Raw genomic sequence first — 25,019 nt, forward strand, 5'->3', positions numbered from 1 at the left:
ACTATTCAGAAAACAGCTCTTCTGAATAGTGCTGCCTTAAATTGAAAGTGATTTATGGCTCAGTATAGGAGCAACATGCTGCCATGTTTCAGCCAAGCTCCCATGCTGCAGGCCTTACTTGTGACTGTGCCTCATCAGTCCTCTGTTCCAGCCTTTGGGTACTACATGTCTCTTAGTGTGCTCATGGTACTCCTTGACTCAAGTGCACTGCTAAGCATCCAGGGTCATCAAGTGTATGGCCCAATGCACCCCAATGCTCAAGCCTACCTCAGAACATCTTGTGCCATCTAGTGACTCCAGTGTGTCCTTTACGCCCATGACTCCAAGAGTGCCCCAGCACTTCTGTCTCATCTAGTGATTCCAAGGCTCCACTGTATGATCCTGTAAGTGCACCCCAGTGCAGGTTGTCTCTTTTAGAACCTCATAGTGCACCCTGTACACTCCCATAATACCTGTGTGTCCATGCAGCCTCCGATACGCTTCTGCGTTATCTGGACAGTACTTCTTTCAGTGGATATGGACCATCGCCCATGGCAAGCTGTTCCCTCTCCTCCATTTCCTCTGTATATCTGAGGTCTGTGTTTATACTGATTGATTTAATGAAGATACAGTGGGTGCTTGCTTCGGCAGCACATATACTAAAATTGGAACGATATAGAGAAGATTAACATGGCTCCTGTGCGAGGATAACATGCAAATTTGTGAAGCGTTTCATATTTGTTATAATCTCGCCCTCCCTCGGGAGATAGGCTAATGTTCTGTAGGCCCGTACCTTTGATCCAACTGCCCCATTGCTTGTATTCTCTCCCAGTCTCAAGGAGGGTCCTCACACCCCTCTTTACAGACTTCATGCCTGGGTGACTGGCTTGCCAATTCCCATCTCCTAGCATTTTGTGGGAAACTATACTTCTCATCCCGTCATGGAATTTGAAAAACTGTGCTATCTTGGGGAGATATGCAGGCATCCAAACTCAACTCTATACAAGCTGCTCCAATCTTTTTCTAATACTGCACTACCTATCTACACCAGGGAATGGTTTGCTAAGCTGGGTCGCGGTATCTTCACAATTGACTGTGAGAAAAATGTTAAGATCCTCTCCCAATGGTACAAGGACTCGATTACTTTTCAATCCATAACAGGGTCAACAACAAATCCTTGACTCCCTCTCCTGAAATTGCCCTGCTATCCATCCTCCCGTGTTCGATCGCATCATAAAAACAAAGTCTTTCACATTTTTTTAGTCGGTTGCCAGACATTTTTGGAAGTCCCACGTTACACCACCTATTACACAATGGATAGTTACAGTCAACTATTTCATGCTCATGGAAGAAATGACAGTGACTGACTGCAACTCTTTTGACAAATTCAAGAATCTTTGGTATTTTTGGATCCAGTTCTCCTCCTCTGACTCCATCATATCCTTCCTCCCTCGCTCAGGAACTACTCAGTCTTCAGTTAACACACCCCCTGACAGTTGAATGGCAGGACATTTCAGTCTGGCTTTTTTTAATTCCTCAATATGCAATTCTCATTCTCCTTACTCTGCTCCATTATACACTTCATACCCCCAGGATCATATTCTCTTTTTTTTTCTCTCTTTTGCTTTTTTCCACCCCTATTTTTAGTTATGCCTCAGTTCATTAAACCCACTGCCGGTTTCGAATAGTTGATATCCTTGTTCAAATACTTGGGACCAGGGGCGGACTGACAACTCATGGGGCCCCCCGGGCAATAGGGGATCATGGGGCCCCTGTGTCCTTGCCCAAACTCAAAAAAGCCTATGAAAAAGGTACCAGGGGCATCTCATGGGGCCCCCTACTAACCCTGGGCCCTCGGGCAGTGCCCGAGTTTCCAAATGGTCAGTCTGCCCCTGCTTTGGACTTACACCTCCTGATCTCTTTTGTGCCTTTAGGGCCCCTTAATGCTTCGTCAGTGGTACTGCTGAAACGTATTTTATCTAGGGCCCAAATTTTTATAATTATAACTCTTCAGGATGTGCTCTTATTCCCTTATATTTTATTACTTGATTTTTGTACCTGGAATTTGCTTTTTCGCTGTATAATGTAGTTACTTCTGGAAAATTAATAATAGATATATTTGCCTTTAGTTGATGAAAATAGTTGGGAAGAATATGGATTTTTTGTTGGAACAGCACTTATTTACTTATAAAGAAGGCAACACTACCTTATTAGAAATGGATAATCGGAGGTTGGATCAGTTAAACGCTGAAACCGTACAGTGCCTGGCAACTAAGGTTTCTTTAAAAATGTTTTTGACACATTTATAATTGTAACAGTACAATTTCCCCAAATGTTCTGTTGATAGAAAATAGGAGTCACTCACTATTCCTCAGAGTAATGCAGCTGAAATACAGGTATGAATCAAGGAAAGCATATTTCTATCTTTATTCATGTAGGTTATATTTTTTTCTCACATTTCAGTAGAAATGACAGGAATGCCAGATTTTAAAGGAGGCAAGGATGTGCTCTGTAGATTTGTTAATTTCACAACTCTATGTAAGCTCAGAAACTTTCAATGACCTGTTACATTTGGTTGCATACCATATGATGGAAGCTTAGGCAAGCTTGCTGCCTGGGCATCCAGTCATAGGGGTCCACCTTGAAGTTGTAGCTAATGCAAATGAGATGATGTGTGACAGTATATAATAGAGCATAGAGAGAAGGTTTATTGCTTTGCCTAGGAAATAACAGCTTATAAATAGGTGGACTACCAGTGCCCTAGTGTAACCTACGACGTATACACAATACAGGACTCCAGGGCCAGTGCCTAGGGCAGCAGGGTAAAGAGGCAGTACCATGCCTTACAATTAACAGGCTGTGGTATCTTGGTAAGTTATTTTCTCTCCTCTGGCTACTTCTGGATATAGCTGGGTAATTTAGCAAGAGAATTGTAAGGAAAAGAGGGTGCAGGAAGGTGTGAAAAGTGTCAGTATGATCTTTACAGTTGAGATACATTAAACCATCTCTCATTGTTTTGTGTTATGTACAGCGTGACAGCATGCTGTCTCCAATAAGATTTTCTATCATTATTTTTTATTAAAAATAATTGCAGGTTACACAAAGGGTTTCATTAGTCAGGTATGCCTAGGGCAAAATTTGGTTTAAATACAGCCCTGAGTATATCGTTAGACGGTATCCTGCGAAGAACTTATGCACTATAGCAGTTAATTGGATTAACAGAATAAAAGAGGTGGATGTAGAAGGGAGCCCACTTCTGCAGTTTATATCTCTCACTGTAATGGGAATATTAGTTGACACGTATATTTCTTAGTCGTACAGTAGAAGGCACAGAATCTTTAGGGCTCTTTCGCACCATGGAGCAGAGATGTCAGTTTTTCTGCAAGGTCACAAAGAAATCAATTGTTCTCTATTTGCCCTGTTCACCCCACAACACTGGTATCACATTTTCTCTGCGCAGGAATCTGCAACATGTATAAAACTCATTGAAGCGTGCATGAAAACTGATGTAAACTTTTGTCTATGTAACTGAAATCTGCACGTCAGTTTCAATCAGTTGTTATGCACGTTGGTGTGAACGAGGCCTTAGTCATTAGCCATGGGTTAAATGCAATTACCTTCAGGTGATTAGACACTGGCAAAAAAGAAGCCTACTGGAACACCACCATTATATACTCTCCCACTCCAGCAAGCCTCAGTTTATTGCTATTGTCCTTGGGTGATGGACCCCTTGGGGAGGGCTGCCCGAGCCTTGCATGTAGAGTGCTATTTTTTCATGATAGTACTATTTAACTTGCATACTGTTTGTATACTGGTCTGATTTGACCTATTCATACCATGCCATTAACCCCTTCTGTTCTTCGGTCGGTCTGTGAGTCATCTTTGCTGTTATTCAATCACTTGTGGCCCATAGTGAGATAGGCTCCAGGGCCCTGGTCAAAGGCTATCTTGCTCCTCCTTTGCATGAATGCCTTGATTGTTCTCACTTGGTCATTTATCTTGCCTACTCTGCAGTTGGGTTGTGGGTCTGCCTTGTTGGTGTGGCATCTTCCCAGGTCAGTCAACTCTCATTGTGTGATTTGTGATCAGTCTGCCTTTTCCTCTGTATGCAGTGGTGTACCATATTCCTTTGGATTTATTGATATGTGGGGAGGTTCAGTCTTATGGAGTATCTGCTAGCATGGAGTTGTTTGCAAACTTTTCCTAATAATGATCTCAGGACTTTCAGACATTGGGTCTCGGTCACCTTTAGTTTGGCAGACCTTCACTCTGATTGCTGCATCTTTTCCCTGGGATTGTGGCAGTGGGGGCATCAGTCCCATACTCCTTCTGTTGGGTATAAAATTCTGCATTACAACCAGCAGGCTGGTCATCGCTTGGGACCTTCTTACCTCTGTGGCGTTAATGGAATGCCTACTGCCTGTTTTCTTTTTTCTGGTGCCCCTACACTTACTTTTCTTTTTTCTGGAAACTCATTGCCTTTTTCCTAAGTTTAATTGGATGCTATTTCCAAGATCCACAGTATGCTTTGACTCATGTTGACACCAGTTTCCAGCTGGCAGTTGCTACAGCACCCATTTACTTCAGGCCATCTCCAGGAACATGTGTGATGGTAATATTCTACATGATTTGTTGTGGGTGGGGGGGGGTGCTAGATTTGGCTCTCTCAGTCTTCAGGTTCAGGCATGTACTGCATTGTATTGTTTCCAGTCCCAGGGATCCCTAATATTCACAGGAAAAGCTCTGGTGAACTTGTGGTTTAATTTTCTTCCTGGCCTACAATCTCATGTCCAAGAAACTGACCTATCATAAAGCGCGCTTTCACTAGTCCAATCACTGGAAGGTAACCTATGATTAATGACTAAAAATTCCATGTCCTGTACTATACTTCTACATACCTCTTCATGAAGCAATGGGTCCAGATGTCATATTGTTCAATTTCTACCTACTTGAGAATGAAAACGGCATGACAAAGACTTGATCTCTATGTTTGCTTAAGAAATCTTCAGTGTTGTCATGTTGGCCTCAGGCACATGAAACTGTCTTGGAAATTCGCTTTAACGAATTTCTCCTTACCGTGAGTACTCGCAGTTGGATGCGCAGAAATCCCCCATAAAGCTGTGTGAATCTCGCTTACCACGACTGCAGCCAAACTACACGATTCCTGCCCATCCAAATACTTTGGTCCTGTTGATTTGTAGGTGATGGAGCTCCGTTACCCTAGAATGATCACACGACACTCTAAGGCTGGTTGCAATCCACATAAGGGCTGATTTTAGGCTCAGCTCTCTGTTTTATTAAGAATACACACATGCCCCCCACATGAATAAAGTCAATCCCTCCCACCGAACAATACAATGGGGATTGCCTATACAGAGGATGTACATTCCAATTGGAGCATAGCCTTTGCTATTATCTATCACTGGTCCTCCCCCATGAACCTTCTGAGGTCAGCAGACTTCCTCCCCTTCCCCCCTATGAACCATCTGAGGTCATATTTCTTGTCCTACTAGCTTCTATTGGTATGTAAAATTCTCTGCACAAGCACTCCCTAAAAATATCAGTCTGTACCTGGATGGGCCCGATACGATCTTTATTAAAACACATCCATCCAAGATACAGTTTCAAGTTGGTAATGGGTTGTAAGATATGCATAAGCCTACACGTGGAGTTCACACCGCTTGCGCATTGCGTTATGAAGCCCACGTGGTACCATGCTGCTGATATGTGGATACAGGCCCACGGTCTACTGACAGCAGCATTCGCATGGAATGCCGTGGTGGTATACACGCCGGTCTATAAGCGCAGATCTGCCATCTCATCCATTACCAAGCTGAGTACTGTAATACATACATTGTACATGCGCATGGCCCAATTGCAGCCTTCAGAGCTTTAATTAAGCCACACGAGAGACATATGAATAACACGAATATATGACACATTTAAAGTTCGACCAACAATACAAAATTTCCATGACATTCCCTCCTGTTTTATCATATTCTCCTCGTGTCCCTTCTTGATCTTCTTCAGCTTGATGGGTGTAGTCTCAAACTTCAAAGAGTTCCTGTAGTTGTCCCTGAGAATAAAGCTCCACGGGGTACCTGAAACAACAAGACCCGACGCAGACTCGACGCAAACAGGCTTGATTGAAGCGATGATCCTCAAGAGCGTTGGAACCTTCACTACAGGAAGGCTCTTGCAAAAACCACAAACAGACTTGTGGTATGAATAAAGCTTGTGATCCCACGGTGGTCTGGGGAGATCCAGCAACAGATTCTCAAATTGCCCCTGCAGACGGGGCCACACAAGGCTGGTCTCGACCCAGACAGTTTTCCAAATCGCAGACACAAACCATGATGAGGCTTGAAGCTTGCTTGAAGGTCTTGGAGAATGTGGTCTTCAGAGAGATAAATTAGAGGGAAGCCAGGACGTAATCTGTAGAGAAGGTGGATGGTTGGTGAGGTCTTCCTCCGATCAGTGGTTGGAGTGGGATCCCCGGAGCGGGCATGGAGATGTGGTCGTCTGCCCGAGCTTGGCTTACACGGTCGATGAGGCAACAGGAACATCTCACCGCGGCATATAAAAGGCAGATGAAAAAGAGAAGCATCAGGATATACACTCCCACTTCCTTCAACCAAGATCCGATGGAGAACAGGAAATCTCCCAATCCTCCCAAACCCTTGAACGGATTCCAACCCTCACTAGCTATAGCTCTAGCTTTTCCCTGTAGTTCACTAACTTTGTCCATATGGGCCTGGACCTTGTCATCGGTGTCTTCTATCCAAGTACAACAATCCTCTCCGATGAACTCACAGAACCCCCCTTTGGCGGCTAAAAGATAATCAAGGGCCATCTTCTCCTGAAGCACTAAAATTCCCATCTGCCGTTGTTCTTGGGCAATTTCTCTGACAGCCTCTACGGTCTCGTTAAACATACTATCCACGATGACAGAAAAATTGTTCAGGCGCTTCATAAGTTCTATTCCCCATCCTGTCCATGAGGGGAACCAAGCCCATGCCTGGTCGCCCTCAGAGAACAGTTCCCTGCGAACTCTCCCTGCCATCCTTACCTTCTTGTGGACCATCAACTCTTCATGGTCCATCACTACATAGGATGCGGGGACTAGCTTTATGAGGGCACACGAACCTTTCGCGTTCTGGGGGAATGTTCTATAGGCTGCCGAACCACACAGAAAATAGTATGGACCTGTCAGAGCAGAACAGGAGGAGTTCCTCGTTCGGCCTCTGGCACTGAGCAACAGTTGCACAGACTGGGGGATTGCTCCCTCAGTCTGCACATCACATCCGTCCTTCCAACACACGTGGTCTGGTCGGTCAGTGTGGTTACTCAGAAAGGAAGTCTGGTTAGTCAGATTGACAGTTATACCTCCCTCGCAGGTGGTAGTCCCAACAAACTTGTTACCTGTGCCAAAGCTGATGTTAAAGCACACCTGAGGGCTGCCTAGCTGCCCAGTTACCCATAATGGACTGACGAGGGCCCTACAGGAGCTAGAGCTAATATTGGTGCTGAAACTGATGTTACCTGCTAAAAATGTGTCATTAAGTTCTACCGACAAATGTCTACGTGGGGGCTGACCAGGGGTCCCTTGCTTTTTCATGCCGACGCGGATGTCATATAGGGCATGAACAGCGGCCATTGCGGACATGTGATGACTGGGTGGGGGCTTAGAGCATACCCAACAGTTGGTTTTGTTGGCGGTTCTGGCTAAACGTAGGTGCATTTTAAATAAAAGGTTGGGGTATCTGCCATCTTTTCCTCCGTTCACACACATGTAAGACATACAAACAAAAAGAAAAAGGAAAATGACACCCCTCATTCTCTGGTGTAGCTGAGAAGCTTCTTGCAGTGGCTTGCGTGCACCCAGTTGTCTCGTCCCTCGAGCTTGAGTGAGGTAGGTGTCGTCAGCTGGACTTGGTATGGTCCGGTGAACCGTGGCTCGAGTCCGGTTCTTTGATGTTTCTTTAGGACGACCCAATCACCTGGCTCAATAGAAAGAACACCTGTTATTGTATTTGGATCGGGGAGCGATTCGCGAACCCGATGGTGTATCTTCTGCAGCTCCCGTTGCAGAGATTGCACATAACCTGTAAGCTGTGAATGCAAAGACGACAACTGTTGAGGAAAGTACAACCCTGTTTTGGGAGGTCCCCCAAACAACACCTCGTAGGGTGACAGCCCATGTGGTTGCCGAGGGGCATTCCGGATGGAATAGGGGGCAATGGGGAGACACTCAGGCCAAGGTTTTTGGGTATCGGAAGACGTTCAACCTTACCGCTACTCTCGGGGTGATATGGGGTGTGTCGCCGCTGACTCCAGTTCCACCAAAGAAATGCAGTCGTGTCCTTTGGAAGAGAGATTAGTAGTGGACAAAGAAGACATGTTAGCAGAAGAGGTGTTAGTATTGTTAGTCGTGTTGCAAAATTCAGCACTGTCATTGCTGTCCTCCCCCCCCTTCTCATCTTCCGACACAGGAAGAAGAGAAGCTGGGTTAAGAATAGTGCATCGTTTGATAGTGAGGTTAGTAGGGGTTAGGAGGGCTTTCCCCTGAGAGGGGTACCTTGCCTTGGATGTCCTGTTTTCGCAGGACCGTTCTTGCTGCACTGGTGTCGGTGAGGCAAGGGAGGGGATATTTTAATTCCTCTAGAAAAAGATGGATCTGGGCCGACACCGATTTGTCAACTTCCTATGAGAATTCATAGGAGTTACTTACCATGGTGGTCATAGGGGCGGAGGACTCATCAGGAATGAACTGCCACCGACCTTTAGGTAATTGGGGACAGCTCCTCCTCATGTGCCCCGTTTGGTGGCACTGGAAGCACCTGGGTGGGGGCCTATCCTTCCTGTGACCCAGATCCCTTGGTTTTTCGTGTGGGGTCTGGGACATAAGAACTTTGGCCTTGTCTTGTTTTCTTCTATCCATTTCCCTCTCTATTGCCGCAAGAGTGGAAAGGATAGCAGGGATAGACATCTCATTATATTCGGGTCGGGCCAGAACCAGCCTTTCCCGAATTTTAGTATCGATGCCTTCCAAAAATTTGGCCCGCAACAGAATGTGCGTCGCGGTCACCTTTACCCCTTCAGTTGGAGCATCAGGTCCAACTTCCAGATCTGCATCCAGTGCCGTCTGCTTGAGACGGCGCCAGAAGCAGGCGCTTTCCTCATTAGGACCCTGGGTGAGCTTCATCATGTCCGTAGTAGAGGTAGCACCATACATTTCTGGAAGCTTTGCCTTTAGCTGTGTACAGAACTCTTTGCCCCCTGAAGTCATCTCCTCATGCGTGGTTATAGAGCACCCTGCAATCACTGTACTGGCCACTTCCATGCCCACCTTTGCCCGTAGGATCTGTGCACAATCTGACCCGCTCATACCATAGCTGAACTGGTTTTGTCCAAACATTCGAGCAAATCCTCTCGGATTGACTCGATAGTCCGGGAGCTCAGCCAGAATAGTGCGGATCTCTGCCGGGGTGAAGGGGACATGCCAAACTACCCGTTCCCCTAAAGTCCGTTCCCCCCGTGCATTGGGAGGACCTTCAAATTGCTGCACCCTGACTGGATAGGCCTCGGTCCGGGAAGAGTGCAAGGGCTGACCCAGCTTCATCGGTGGGCTTAGATTAACCACCTCGCTTACTGCACCTTCAGGTTTGAGGTCCCTCAGATCAGGGTATAGCTGGGGGGCAGGGGTCTGATCAGTGGTTCGTAGCGCTTTGATGCAATCCGCCCTGTTTTTTTAACCGGGTGTCTATTCCCCTTGATTCACAGATAGTCTGCAAATCGGTTGTTGAGTAGGCTTCATAGTTGGAAACAGAAGGAGCTGGGGTGAAGCAGGGAGAAGGGAGAGGTAGAGGCAGAGGCTGAGGCATAGAGACAGAAGACACAGAAGGTATGTCAAGAGTGACGTCACTAACAGAAGAGACAGGTGCAGTTATACTTATCTCAGCCACTGTTGGTTGTTGGGGAACCCCAGCAGACCCTGATCCTGCCTGCCTTAGTAGAGTCAGCCCTGAAAGAGCTTCCTCCACCTCTGACACTGGATCCTCCTGTTTTATTCCCTCTGGAGGCCAGGTATACATCACCTGGTTCTTCCGGACAGACACCAGTTTATGTATGCCCTGCTTCCCTAATCGGATTGACCTGTGAAGCCATAGCTGTGCGATCTCTAGTTCTGACGCCTGCATCCGTGGTTCAAATTCAGAGATGAATTTTTCCCACCTCCATGCGTCAAATGTACCTTCCCGGGGAATTTCCCATCTGGTACCCTTCGACCATTTATTCCACCTTTTGAGGGGTTCTGTAGACTTCCCCCCCAAACTCACCTTCATCAGTTGTGCAGCTGTCCTTACCCTGAAGAGGGCTGGTTCCCCCTCTCTCTTCATGGACTGACTACTGCCCATCGTGACTAGTCACTGGTATATATCCCGCGTCCGGGTACCTGTTTACCCCCTGGAGCACTCGGTGGGATCCTACCAAGAGGCCTGATTCCACCACTTTCCCAGCACAGCGTAATTTATGTGATACTTATCGATCACCCGAAGCGCATCAAGTGGCGGTCAGACTGAGAGCACACCTCCCACTCCCACAGCGCAATTTGTGTGATCCTGACCACCCGAAGTGTTTGTGGTGACCAGGACTTCCCTGGACCGCCCACTCACACAGCGTAATTTATGTGGCTCTCATCACCCACTGTGTTTGGCAGGCCACACCGCACAATGATGAAAGTGGCTTTTCTCTCCCTGCACACAGTAGCTAACACAAGTCAAAACAAAAAGAGGGGTTCTTGGATGTTACTTAGGGGTCACTGGTTGGGCAGAAACCTGCTAACTGACCTTTAGGAAATTTGTGTAAAGAAAAAAACTTTCCTAATACACACAGAAAAACCCTTTTTCAACCTGAAAAACTGTTAAAAAGGACAAAGTGGATCCTTATGAAAAACACGGGACGTTTCACAGTAAAACAATTACACAGAGGTAAACCGAAAAACTGCGCCAAAAGTAACCTTGTTGCTGACGCAAAAATCACTCCTATCAGCACCGCTAAACGATCCACGTTATACACGCAATCTTTACTGCAACCACCTAGAACCGTTTACACAAAAAGTCTGCTGGACGTGAAACACGCGACACAGCAGCTTAAAACAAACCCGCTTTACAATAAGGAACTACTTTTAACAGGAAAAACACAAGAAAAACATAATCACTATACAAGAAATCTATGTGCAAAAACCCAGACTACACCGCGCTCACTAAATGTGGAACACGTGAAGGGAAAACTCGCTTAACACACTTTAAATTGGCCGGCAATACGCAAATTTAAAGCTAAAAGCAAACAACTTAAACTGTAAAAAATTTGGATTAAAAACACAATATGGGTCAAATGCATATAGGAAACTTCATGCACATTGCATAGAGATTACTGCACATTTGGTAGCCAACAAAATGGCCACCAACAGGGAAAGCACATGGTAGCCAACAAAATGGCCACCAAACAAAAAGAGTCCATGTGGTTAGTCAAGAAGATGACCCCCCACAGAGGAGCACATGGCAGATTCTAGCCTCAAAATTGCCTCTTACATAAAACAGACTTTTAGACAGAACATACACTGGACAATTACACAACAATATGAAGCACACATACAACACAATTTGGGCACAATCACAGAACGGACATAAAACACCAACATATCACACTAACATGCACATGTAACAGAAAGGACCCCCTGCTGCATGCTTGCTGGGAGCAGTAGTACCACAAAACATTGTACAGATCACATACACACAGAGATCTTACAACAGTTAACAATTAACCTAAGCCTTTCAGCACTGTAATAATTACCTCACGTGGAGGGGGTAGAGCAATTACCACAGTACCTACAGCCCACAAATACTTACCTAACACTATGCAACAACTTTTACCCACTAAAACATATACCCGTTTAATTTTTGGTTGGAAGATTTTTAAACTTGACCAAATCCAGCCAACCAAACCCACCCCCCTGCTGCTCTCAGCAGAGACAAACCCTCGTCTTTTCACCCACAAATCAAGAGTTTAGGACAAAAAATGAGGTCCTTGCCAAGCGGTATTTCTTGTTAGCTAACAGAGAGCGAAATCAGCCACACGAACACGCAAAAAGCGATCCTCTTAATGGCAGAGAGACCTGAAATGTGCCGGCATACTTTTTGCTAGTTCATGATGGCCATTCCCCCCTCGTTCTAGGTTAGCTACGCAAGAATACGCGTTAGTATCCACCAGGCTCGCCAAACTGTCTTGGAAATTCGCTTTAACGAATTTCTCCTTACCGTGAGTACTCGCAGTTGGATGCGCAGAAATCCCCCATAAAGCTGTGTGAATCTCGCTTACCACGACTGCAGCCAAACTACACGATTCCTGCCCATCCAAATACTTTGGTCCTGTTGATTTGTAGGTGATGGAGCTCCGTTACCCTAGAATGATCACACGACACTCTAAGGCTGGTTGCAATCCACATAAGGGCTGATTTTAGGCTCAGCTCTCTGTTTTATTAAGAATACACACATGCCCCCCACATGAATAAAGTCAATCCCTCCCACCGAACAATACAATGGGGATTGCCTATACAGAGGATGTACATTCCAATTGGAGCATAGCCTTTGCTATTATCTATCACTGGTCCTCCCCCATGAACCTTCTGAGGTCAGCAGACTTCCTCCCCTTCCCCCCTATGAACCATCTGAGGTCATATTTCTTGTCCTACTAGCTTCTATTGGTATGTAAAATTCTCTGCACAAGCACTCCCTAAAAATATCAGTCTGTACCTGGATGGGCCCGATACGATCTTTATTAAAACACATCCATCCAAGATACAGTTTCAAGTTGGTAATGGGTTGTAAGATATGCATAAGCCTACACGTGGAGTTCACACCGCTTGCGCATTGCGTTATGAAGCCCACGTGGTACCATGCTGCTGATATGTGGATACAGGCCCACGGTCTACTGACAGCAGCATTCGCATGGAATGCCGTGGTGGTATACACGCCGGTCTATAAGCGCAGATCTGCCATCTCATCCATTACCAAGCTGAGTACTGTAATACATACATTGTACATGCGCATGGCCCAATTGCAGCCTTCAGAGCTTTAATTAAGCCACACGAGAGACATATGAATAACACGAATATATGACACATTTAAAGTTCGACCAACAATACAAAATTTCCATGACAAAACTATGATCTGGGTCACTCCTATTTATTACATGGTGTTGGTTTTTTTAAATGACTGGTAGAGTTATGTGCAACTTACCTGCAATATGTTATTACCCCCTCCTTGTGATGTGGTAACAGGGTTTATTCAATTAGACCTCTTACCTACTGTATTCAGCTGTGAAGTCATCCAACATCTGCCAGCCAAGACGGCTGAAGACTGGCATCTGGCCAACAGAGAAAAGATACTAGCGTTGGCAAGGGACCTTGTGGGCCTCGCACAGTTGGAGAATAGATGAGTATTCCTGACACTTGTCTTTCCTTAAGACCACCTGGTTTCTAACAAAGTTGTCAAGGTTTACATTTAGGAAACGACACTTCCCCATGTTTACAGTACAGCTGCTATACTGCAAATGACTGCCTGTTGCGATTCCCTTCTTCATGTTTACTTTACCACTGCTAAACTGCATGTGATTGTCTACAATATGCAACCATATGAAATTCTCTTTGTTTAGTTCTAATTGATTCATTTCTTCATACAATATGATATTATACAGTATAACTGCAATGCATATTATAGAGTGATTGACAAGATCGAAGTGTATTTAAACTCTAACAATACATTTCTCTTGTTTGCTTCCTTTTGGTCTGTTAAATATAGCTTTGAATGTGTTGTATTTGATCTGTCTGTCTGTTCATACAGCCAGAAATCCTGTGAGCCGATGACTTCCTGTAAACTCTGTCTCTGGACTGTTATCAGTTAGCATCCCTGCTACATCTGTGGACTACAAAACATCTCCCATCATTGTGGAAAAGAGAGGGAGGTGTTATGTAGTTGTAACACAGTGTTATGTAGTCCTAACACACCCCTTGTCCTAGGGTGACCATGATGGAATGAACTTTTGAGTAAAATCTAAAATATCCTGATTTTAAAAATGATCCCTTGGTCTTCCTTTTCTCTAGTTTTTATGGTCAGGCCTATACTTGATGTGTGTGTTCTCTTCTGCTCAGTGGCTGGATTTCTAAAGACTAAGGTGTATAGTGGTACAGCATACTGGCCTCAGACATATCAACATAAAGGTAATCAAAGTGTTTATCTGGACAAAAAACATATTATGTACATCTTTCACAGAGAAATACCTGTTAATCCTGTCACAAATCCAGTGAACCCATAACTTCCTGTGCTTAAAACCTCAGGGCTAGCTCTCACCAGGATGTGGTGTGCGAAAGGCGCATCACCTGCACATTCCCCGCACTACATTCAAAAGCACTACCCTTGCGATCTGCATACGGACACCAATATAATATTAACAGCACTCCAAACACAGATTGCAATGCAGTGCATTTGTGGTCACCAAATTACATGATACTTCATTACTTCTTCTTCTTCCCGGAGCGATTTGAAACCCTTTCAAAAGAATGGACTGCAAAATCTCACAGCACAGGATTGTGCAGGAATTGCAGGGGAATGCGGCACGCATTCCTGTGTGATCCTGGTGTGAATCAGCGCTCAGTGTACCCATGCTGCACTGAAAATTCAAACAGCGTTTACAGCCCTGACTTGTTCATCTGTGAATTGCAAAACTCTCCCACCATGTTATAGAGATAAGGTAGGAGAGAGGTGTTCTCAAAAACAAGAGCAAATAGTCTACGGTGACAGTATGGGTTTTCTATAAATACAGTAAAATGTTAAGCCCTGTCATGTACATAGGAAGTGTGTTAAATACTGGAAAAAAAATGAATGCAACCATCACATATAGGGTCTGATAAGCTACAATATACTACATGTTCATTAGTGGGTTAAATATACTTTATAGTGATTGTAAAGACAGATTTTTGTCTTACTTACCTGTTCTGTGCAGTGGTTTTGCACAGAGCAGCCCTGATCCTCCTCTTCTTGGGTCCCCCACCAGCGTTCCTGGCCCCTCCTTCCTACCAACTGGCCATACAGCAAGCAGCTTACTATGGGGGCACCCAAACAGGCTCTCTCCCAAGCCGCTGCTCTATGTGTCCATTCATACACAGGTGTGGCATGGCCCCAGCCCCAGCTCTCTCCTAACTAGCTCATTGCTGTTGCTTTCCCAGTCAATGAGGAGGTAGAGACATCTGAGGCTCTTGTACACATCACTGGATTGAGATGGGGCTCAGGAAAGTAAGTAGACAAGTGAGAGTTTTTCCAAAATGTGCTATGAGGCAAAACTCCAGTATATCCCACAAGGCTAAAATTATACCCTGTATAGTTTAGTATTTACTTTTTAATTATTTATATATTTGCAGTTTGGAGATTATTATGTATATCAATTTGAATATTCATTCAGATACACCGATGGCTACTATTACTGTTGTTGATAAGACATAAAGACATAGATCTTGTTAAGTTTTTTTATAGTTCTGTGCACGACCCTCTCTTTTATTTTGTATGCATCAGTAATTTGGGTTTATTTTATTATTCCTTGAGTGGTGTATTATATTCATGGTGGCACATAAACTCAAAGAACCCAGCATGCTTCAGATGGTTGTGGGTAAATTATACAATGACCATCAACTTCAAAAAATGACACAGAATCTGAGAATGGAGATTGGGCAGATAATTGAAAGGTCAACTCCCTCCATTCAGAGATCTGGTTTCTTTAATAACAGGCATCCCTGAACAGACTGCATTAATATATTTACCTAATTGGAAAACATATTGTAAGGAAATCAGCGGAACCTGGCATCAGGACTTCAGCACCAGTATCGTTTAGAAGGTTTGGTCTTTAGAGTTGGGGGATTTGGTGTAGAAGAGGTGAGTATGCAGACAAAAAGTGAAAGCGGTAGTAAACTGGAAAATAAAAACTTTTTCCCTGCAAGGCATCACGTACTAGCACATTATTTGAAAACATGGAAATGGAAATGGAAACAAGGCTTTCATTTTCACCCAGTCTTCCTTCCGGGCTCGTAGGCTCTGGTCCTTTGAATGGCTGAGCTGCAATGATGTGCATGTGCGCCAGAGTCACTGTTTACGGTGCACAGCTCTGAAGGGAAGGCATGGGTATGTCGTTTCTTCAGAGCGCATGCGTTGGCTACTATACAAGTAGATATCTCCTAAACGGTGCACGTTTAGGAGATATTTACAATACTTACAGACAAGCTTTATTATGGGCTTACCTGTAGGTAAAACATTAAAAATTGACTTTACTACCACTGTAAGTTTACATAAGGAAAAGATGATACTATAGTTACAGGTCGAGTTAGCATATGAGTTAGTGTTAGGGTTACATGGTGGGTTGGTGTGAGGGTTAATGTTAGGGTTACATGAACAGTTAATGTGAGGATTCTTGTTAAGGTTACCAGAAGGGCTAATGTAAGCATTACTATTACAGGAAGTTTTACTGTAAGTGTTAAGTTCCTTACACACAAGGGAGTCTAGGCGCTGTGCCTCCTTTCTGGCAATGTAATGTTCCCACAGGCAGGGCCGAGGATAAGGGGGTACCACCAGTCCTCCTGTACGGGGCCCAGGTCAGCAGGGTGGCCCAGGCAGCTGGGTGAATTGGATGTGGGAAAGGAGGTTAATCAGCACAGCAGGGGAGAAATTATTGGAACCAAGCCTGCTGGCTTTCAGCTGCTTCAGAAAGAGCCATACAGGGGATCAGTTCAATGAGTGATTGGTACTGATAACTCACTGTGTTCATTCATAACTGAAGCACAGTAAAATGTGTTTTTTTTTTTGAGGGGAAGGGGCCTATCAGGTTGGCTGTATGGGGCCCCATGATTTCTAACAGCAGCCCTTCCCACAGGTACAACTCTATACTGCTTTTAGCCCAGCCATAGACTTTGATAGTCTATAGATAGCAGGGCTGGATGCTGCACCTGTCCATCCTGGTTGCACTAAAACGCTGGGAGGGACATACAGCAGCTAGACAGCTCTGTGTGTAAGGGGCCTTAATGTTAAAAATGACAGCGTGGGTAAGGTTAAATGACAGAATTATAGGGAGAGATACTGTGAGGAGGGTTTAGAGTAGTGGATCAGTCTCAGGGCTCAATGCACAAAAATAACAACTACAAGAGTTGATCTCCCAACACTGAAAGCTAAACTGTAACACTTTAATAGATCCTATAAGGAAAAGGGGTTGAAAAATATGTACTACATAGCATTAGGAAATATTAAAGTGAAAATGTGATGGAAGTTAAGTATGACCTTTTTCATGTCTAAATAAACAGTTTAAAAAAGCTTTCAGAAAAGGTGTAATTCCATTTCATTTGACCTTAAAGTAATTCTAAAGGTTGGCATTTTTTACCTGCTCTATGCAGTGGTTTTGCACAGAGCAGCCCCAATCCTCTTCTTTTTTGGGTCCCCCCAATTGCGGTCCTGGCCCCTCTCCCTGTTGAGTGCCCCTGTAGCAAACCTCTTGCTAAGGGGGCACTCGTGCAGGCTCACTCCAGAGTCATGCTCCTGTAAATGGACATTGTCCGTTCACACACAGAGCACAGCTTGGCCCCATTCCCGCTCTCTCCTCATTGGCTCACTGTTGTGTGAGCCTATGAGGAGACAGAGACCTGGGAGAGCTGTAGCTCTCATGCACATAGTTGGAACGAAACAGGGCTTAGGTAAGTATAAGGGGGGAGGGGAGGCTGAGGGGGGAACTGCACCCAGAAGGTTTTTTTACCTGAATGCATAGAATGCATTAAGGTAGTAAATCTTCTACCTTTAGAACCACTTAATTAAGTGCAAAGCTTATATTCCCATTGATATAAATCATGTTCTCATAAACGGGAGATCAAAATACTCATTCTTAGAGCTGTTATGACTATATAAGTAGTTGAAGAATGTTAATTTGTTCCTCACCTCATTTATTATGATGTGAATGTGGTGCTCTGATCATTTACGTTGGCTTGTTATATTTGTATTTGAAATGTAAAGTGCTTTTCACTGTTTATATGTTGGCATGGTTTATGTTAATGGAAGAATCAATATATGCTAGACAGAAAGTGCGTGCTAGCTTCTGTCCTGTCATATTACAGTCTACAAAATGAATATTAGAATATACTTGCTACTGCGTTTTGGTCATCCTAGATTCAGCCTGGTAGCTAAGTGAAGGGATTAATATACTTTAGTTACCATAAATACTAGGATTTGTTAGCATAATTAGGTAGACGTGCAGTGTTTCAAGCTCATAGGCAGAACAAAATTGCTGAAACTAAGCAGAGAATTATGACATCAGCTCTAATGACAGCAAAAACAAAAGAGAACCTGTAGTTAATTATGTTTTAGATATTGTCATCAAACTTTTATAGATAGAAAATGCTCTGGATTGCTAAATCTGATTTCACCTACTTGGCGTCCCACACCCCCCTTCCTTGAGCAAGCTTGTCTATCTTGAGAAAGCAGCATTTTTTCTCTCAAAACCTCACTTTGCTCTACTTTTTGTCCTTGTGCAGTACCAGCTAGTTTTTCAGAATATCACAATGTGTGGGCTGGGATCTGAACACGGTAGACAGGATCTGGTTGGACATTTTTTATCTAGCTTTATTCTCTGCTGTTTAACCAGGTATAACTGCTATTGCCATTTTTTACACTCAATATTTGCATGCTAACAGGATATACTGTATGCATGAATGTGTAAGGAAATTTTGGGGAAAGGTGGGGCTCCAAAAATTCAGGTGATTGTTTTGTATTTGTACTAAAGTTCACCTTTACCATTCTAGCCTATTGTTTAATTATTTTGTGGTTGATAATTATGGCTTGCCTATTTGACAGTTGTATTTCTCCTTTTTACATTTTATTTCTGAACACAGTTTTACTTGAAATGTGCCAACCTGTAACTAAAGTGAACCCTATTGCCCATAATTTGTATAAAAGTAAACTGTTTATTCCAAATTAATCTGGTGACCAGTTATGTGACCAGTGCTAAAGCATTGGTCATTTGGTTTCTGTTTAAATTCCAATATCCAACAAAATCAGATTGCATACAAAATAATTAAAAACATTTTAAAAAAGCGAAGAACAAAAATGTCTCTGTTCAGCTTCCAATGCTTCTTGGGAAGGAGGGAGGTGGGGGTGATATCACTGTACATAGTAAAGCTTGAAATCCCATGAGAATGAACCCCTACAATGGACTGGAGTGCATTCTTTTCATGGTTTATTCCTTAATAGGAGTGCATACTGGTTTTGTACATATTTCCTTTATTTTCTACAGTCAGAACTTACAGAACTGTAGTCTGTTTGTAACACATTCAGTCATTTAAGATTTCAGCTGTGCTTAAAGCGGATCCAAATCTAAAAAAATAAAAGTCAGCAGCTACAAAAACTGTAGCTGCTGACTTTTAAAAAACAGACGCTCACCTGTCCTACGATACAGCGGTGTCCTCATCACAGCTGGTTTTACTGTCCGTCCTCTCTCCTTGGCACTGGCATCTTAAGTGTGGGTACTTAAGCTCGCGGCTTCACAGCAGGGTGCCCACTGTACACGCGCGAGTAGCGCTATGCCTTGTGAATGGTCTTGTAGTCTTCTGGTACCTGTCACATGTCCCAGAAGACTACGGGGAGGGAGGAGAAATTCTGCTTCCAGTCACCTAGGGTACACGCTCCCCAAAGGTGCCAATCCTTAACGGAGAGCGAGGCACAAGGCCTTAAAGCAGATGTTCCCCTTTAGGGTGGAGCTCCGCTTTAAAGAACCAATTGTTTACAGAACTGGAATACATCCACAAAACAGTGACTCATTTCTTATCAAACTGCCTAGAAAGGGTGGCCATACACAAATAGGTTTCTTTTGTTGCAGCAGATCCTCCATTCATGCTAGACAGCACAGATGGTGAAAGCTCCCCTACCGGATATTGTATTATGACAGCTGGTACCCGTGGCTGTCAGAATACACAAACAGCTGCTGCTTCTGTTTGGGTGCAGTCACTGTTAGGCCAACAATTTTCCACCCTGCTCCTCTGCAGAAGTTGACTGAATAATTTACTTTTGCTGAGCTGAGTAGTGTCATCAGGGACACTCAAGGCTTGCATTTTGGCTGACTGAGCTGGAATCAGAAGAAATTCGAGATATATATAGCAACCTTAAAGTATAAAGGCAACTTTTTTTATTTTAGATTATCTCTTAGGGAGATTCACCCTATTTGTTATGTTTACGATTATTACTGAGATGGAAAGTCCTGGGTTGTCTTCCGAACAGGAATAGGGAGGATTTCTAGAAGAACACTAGTTCTGGTGGCCCTGGTGACAGCCAGGAATTCCCTCACTGTGGAGGAATATCCTCTCCAGGGGCGGACTGACAACTCATGGGGCCCCTGGGCAATAGAGGATCATGGGGTCCCTGTGTCCTCGCCCAAGCTCAAACCACACCCAAAAAAGCCTATGAAAGGTACCAAGGGCATCTCATGGGGCCCCCTACTGACCCCGGGCCCTCAGGCAGTGCCCAAGTGCTCGGATGATCATTCCGCCCCTGATCCTCTCACTTTCTGTTTTGGTTTTGGGACAGTGGGCACAATTCACTAAGCGGTATCTTACCGCATCTGAGTATGTGGTAGGATACCGCACAGCATTTTTTAAAAAAAAGATTGAATTAACTAAAAGAACTCTACTCAAATACTGCATGAGTTATTTTATCAAGTCATGAGGTATTTTAGTAGTGACAACCATGTGTTAATGTTTCAGCTGCCAGCAGGGTTCCACACTGAAAACTGAATGTAAAAGAAATAATTGCCGGCAAATAAAAAAATAATTTAAAAAACAGCGTGGGGTCCCTCCCCCATGCATGCCAAGCCCTTTGGGTCTGGTATGGATTTTGAGGGGAACCCCCACCCCAAAGCACCTTGTCCCCATATTGATGGGGACAAGGGCCTCTTCCCCACAACCCTGGCCGGTGGTTGTGGGGGTCTGCGGGCGGAAGGGTTATTGGAATCTGGACGTCCCCTTTAGCAAGGAGTCCCCCAGATACCCTCCCCCCCATCTGAATGAATATGCAGTACATGGTACAGCTACCCATTCACAGAAAAAAAACTGTAGTGTGGAAAAAGACAGGAGGCAGTCTTTGACAAGTCCTTAATAAAAAGAAGGAAAATAAAAGAATGTCCCCTGAATTAGATCCAACGTCAATCACGATGCCTGCAGCCGCCGCTAAGAAAAGGAAAAAAAAGGCTTCACTCTCTACGCTGGCTCCAGCCATCTGACTGCTCCGCTGTCTTGACAGTTCTTAAATATGTAAAGGGTGGGGCCACCCGGTGACATCACATATGTGACCCCACCCCGTGTGACATAATTGACCCAGCATGCCCCGGTTGAAGATGTCACAAGGGGCGGGTCACACACGGGATGTCACTGGGTGGCCCCGCCCCCATGTTGAGGGCATGTGGCCTGGTATGGTTCAGGAGGGGGGTGCTCACTCATCCCCCCTTTCCTGACCTGCTGCATGCTCGGATAAGGGTCTGGTATGGATTCTGAGGGGACCCCAGGCAATTTTGTTTTTTAGATTTGGTGTGGGGGTTCCCCTCAAAATCCATACCAGATCCAAAGGGCTTGGTATAGATGGGGGGGACCCCACGCTGTATTTTAATTATTTTTTTAAATGCCGGCCAATTTTTTTTTTACATTCAGCCGCCATCAGTGAACCCCACTGACAGCTGATGACAATCTTCGTTTGCTTTGAGGTCTTTTAAATCCAACTGAAGTCTTACATCTTTGTATGTCTTTATAGTCCTGCCCTTCTACAGTATACGTTATAATGTTTGTGATTCATTTTTGCTTGAAAATGCCTTAAAAAAATTTTCAGAGTGAAAATGCTGCTTTCTACTCTTCTTTTCTATGCTCTGTACTGGCAATGCTGAGTAACAGCCAAAACCCTCATGTGTCCTCACAAAGATTTGTATTGCTGAGGAAGAGAGCTAGTGTTTCTGGGTAGGCATCCTTGCTGGCTGATATGAGAAAAAAAAGAGTTTTTCCTGGCTTATAGTGTCAGGTAGCATGGAAAGTGGGGCAATCTGTGGAGCTTTACATACTTTACATCTAAGGTTAGGTGATCATTTATCTCCTAAAATCAAAAACCAGAAGGCAGCACATGTCCACCATTTGTAGAGCATCATGTCTGTGTGGGTATGAAAACCCCTGCAAATTCATGCCTGTGTGGGTATGACAACTCCTGTAAGTTCCAGAAACATGAAGAAGAATGAAGTGTAACAAGTGAGGACAGCAATTTAATCTAGTAAGTATTTAAAAATGTTCTCTACTGCCATGAAGAGTTTATGCATCAGTATATACGATTTAGAAACATCATCTTTAGAGATAGTATATCTCTAGTTCCCTCTCTCATTCCACCATATACAGTTGTGTTCAAAATAATAGCAGTGTGTTGAAAAAAGTGAATAAAGCTCAAAATCCTTCTAATAGCTTTTATTTCCATACACACAAATGCATTGGAAACACTACACATTCTATTCCAAATCAAAATATGAAGAAAAATATCTCAAATTTGTGTTGTTCCTCTAAACAAATTGAAGAAAAGTGAATATTAGACTGTTCAAAAAAATTGCAGTGTTTGTATTCTTCTTTACAAACTCAAACATTCACTATATAAACTGAAAAATGTTTGAAGATTTTGCTTTCCTTTGAATCACTTAATTAATATTTAGTTGTATAAGCACTGTTTCTGAGAACTGCTGTATATCTGTGTTGCATGGAGTCAACCAACTTCTGGCACCTGTGAACAGGTATTCCAGCCCAGGATGATTGGTCTACATTCCACAGTTCTTCTCTATTTCTTGGTTTTGCCTCAGAAACTGCATTTGTGATGTCACCCCACAAGTTTTCTATTGGATTAAGATCCAGGGATTGGGTTGGCCACTCCATGACGTCAATCTTGTTGGTCTGGAACCAAGATGTTGCACGTTTACTGGTGTGTTTGGGGTCGTTGTCTTGTTGGAACACCCAATTCAAGGGCATTTCCTCTTCAGCATAAGGCAGCATGACCTCTTCAAGTATTCTGATGTCTTCAAACTGATCCATGATCCCTGGTATGCGATAAATAGGCCCAACACCGTAGTATGAGAAACATCCCCATATCATGATGCTTGCGCAACCATGCTTCACTGTCTTCACAGTGTACTGTGGCTTGAATTCAGTGTTTGGGGGTCGTCTGACAAACTGTCTCCGGCCACTAGACCCAAAAAGAACAATCTTACTTTCATCAGTCCACAAAATGTTGCACCATTTCTCTTTAGGCCAGTCAATGTGCTGTTTGGCAAATTGTAACCTCTTCAGCACGTCTTTTTTTCAACAGTGGAACTTTGCGGGGGGCTTCTTGCAGATAGCTTGGCTTCACATAGGCGTCTTCTAATTGTAACAGTACTCACAGGTAACTTTAGACCTTCTTTGATCTTCCTGGAGCTGATTGTTGGCTGAGTCCTTGCCATTTTGGCTATTCCTCTATCCATTCGAATGGTAGTTTTTCGCTTTCTTCCACGTCTTTCAGGTTTTGGTTGCCATTTTAAAGAATTTGCGATCATTTTAGCTGAGCAGCCTATCATTTTCTGCACTTCTTTATATGTTTTCCCCTCTCCAATCAACTTTTAATCAAGCTACGTTGTTCTTCTGAACAATGTCTGGAACGACCCATTTTCCTCAGAATTTCAGAGAGAAATGCACTGTAACCAGCATGTACAACATTTGCTGCCTTCCTTCCTTAAATAAGGGCAATAATTGCCACCTGTTTTTCAAAGAATGAATGACCTTACTAATAGAACTCCACACTGCTATTATTTTGAACATGCCCCTTTCAATTAGTGATTCAATTACACAGAATCAGCAGCATGCATGTCATGACTGTTGGGTCTGTTGGATTTCTATTACTCTACTACACCTGCTAGTAAATTATTTGCCATGTAGAAATATCATTTCTACCAAAAACAGTGATTGATTAGGTTAGTGATGTCTGGGTGCTATTATTTTGAACACAACTGTATAAAGGCAAGCCATGAGATATATATGAAAGAAAGAGGGTGTAAAGCATAGAATCAGAGATTGCAGGAGCATTCTTTTTGCATGCATAACGTTTCAAAGGAGGTAAGAGCTCTATGCAAGGGGCCTTTACATTGTAGGGTGTGGTAATAGTCCTTGAGTTGGAAATAGGCCAACCAGTGTCCCCAGGGAGTAAGCCAGGTGTTCGGTCAGGAAGGTAGGTGAGTGAAAAAGAGTCATAGGCAATTAACATTTTTTAATAAAGGAAGGAACTTGTGTCAATGATATTGGGATGGGTGCACCCACTGGAGGGAGGTGAGATAAGGTAGGGGCAAGAGAGTCTCAAGCCATACCTACGGTTCATGTTCAGTATTAAATATCCAGACTCGCAGCCCTGTGAATTAGGAAGCCATTTTAAAAAGTTCTAGATGGGGCAAATTCATTCCTTGATTATTAAGATGTATCGAAAACACCTACCCTCAACTTCAGTAAGGCAAAGTACAGAGTTATGGGGACAATGGTAAATGATAAACTAACTGCAATATTGGACAAGTCTTACAACAAATTCCTGAAAACACTGAAACCCTGGGTGTCTTCACAGAGCTTCAATGTACTACTTGTGACCTCCTAACCTATCTGAATGAAGGCGAGCCCCCATTCCCAAATCCTTTTTTGTTATCTCTTTCTTTCTCTTTCCTCTTTTTTCTTTCTTGTATACTTTCCTCATTTTCCAATAATACAGCTGTGGCAGTAAGGGGGGATTGGAGGATGGAAGATTTCAACTAAAGCAGCACAAGAGACGCTTCCCATAGTAAGAACTGTCTCTTGTGCTAATGGAAATTTAAAAAAATGTTCAACTAAACTTAGGCTTTAAGCAAACAATGCTACGTTTGTTAGTAAAATGGTGCCA

General features: G+C 43.8%; 1 protein-coding gene and 1 non-coding gene across 4 annotated transcripts in view; both read left to right on the top strand.

Moving 5' to 3' along the window:
* TMEM200A (transmembrane protein 200A) overlaps window positions 1-25,019 on the top strand; it is a 209,468-nt gene that overhangs the window by 33,406 nt on the left and 151,043 nt on the right. The gene's annotated exons all lie outside the window — the stretch shown is intronic.
* Window positions 615-721, top strand: LOC149462838 (U6 spliceosomal RNA). The gene has a single exon (XR_016312569.1). It is a non-coding gene; the product is annotated as a U6 spliceosomal RNA (small nuclear RNA).

This window comes from Staurois parvus, unplaced genomic scaffold, assembly GCF_062004578.1.
Source record: "Staurois parvus isolate SC_StPar_1 unplaced genomic scaffold, SC_StPar_1.0 ptg000165l, whole genome shotgun sequence".
Lineage (NCBI taxonomy): Eukaryota > Metazoa > Chordata > Amphibia > Anura > Ranidae > Staurois > Staurois parvus.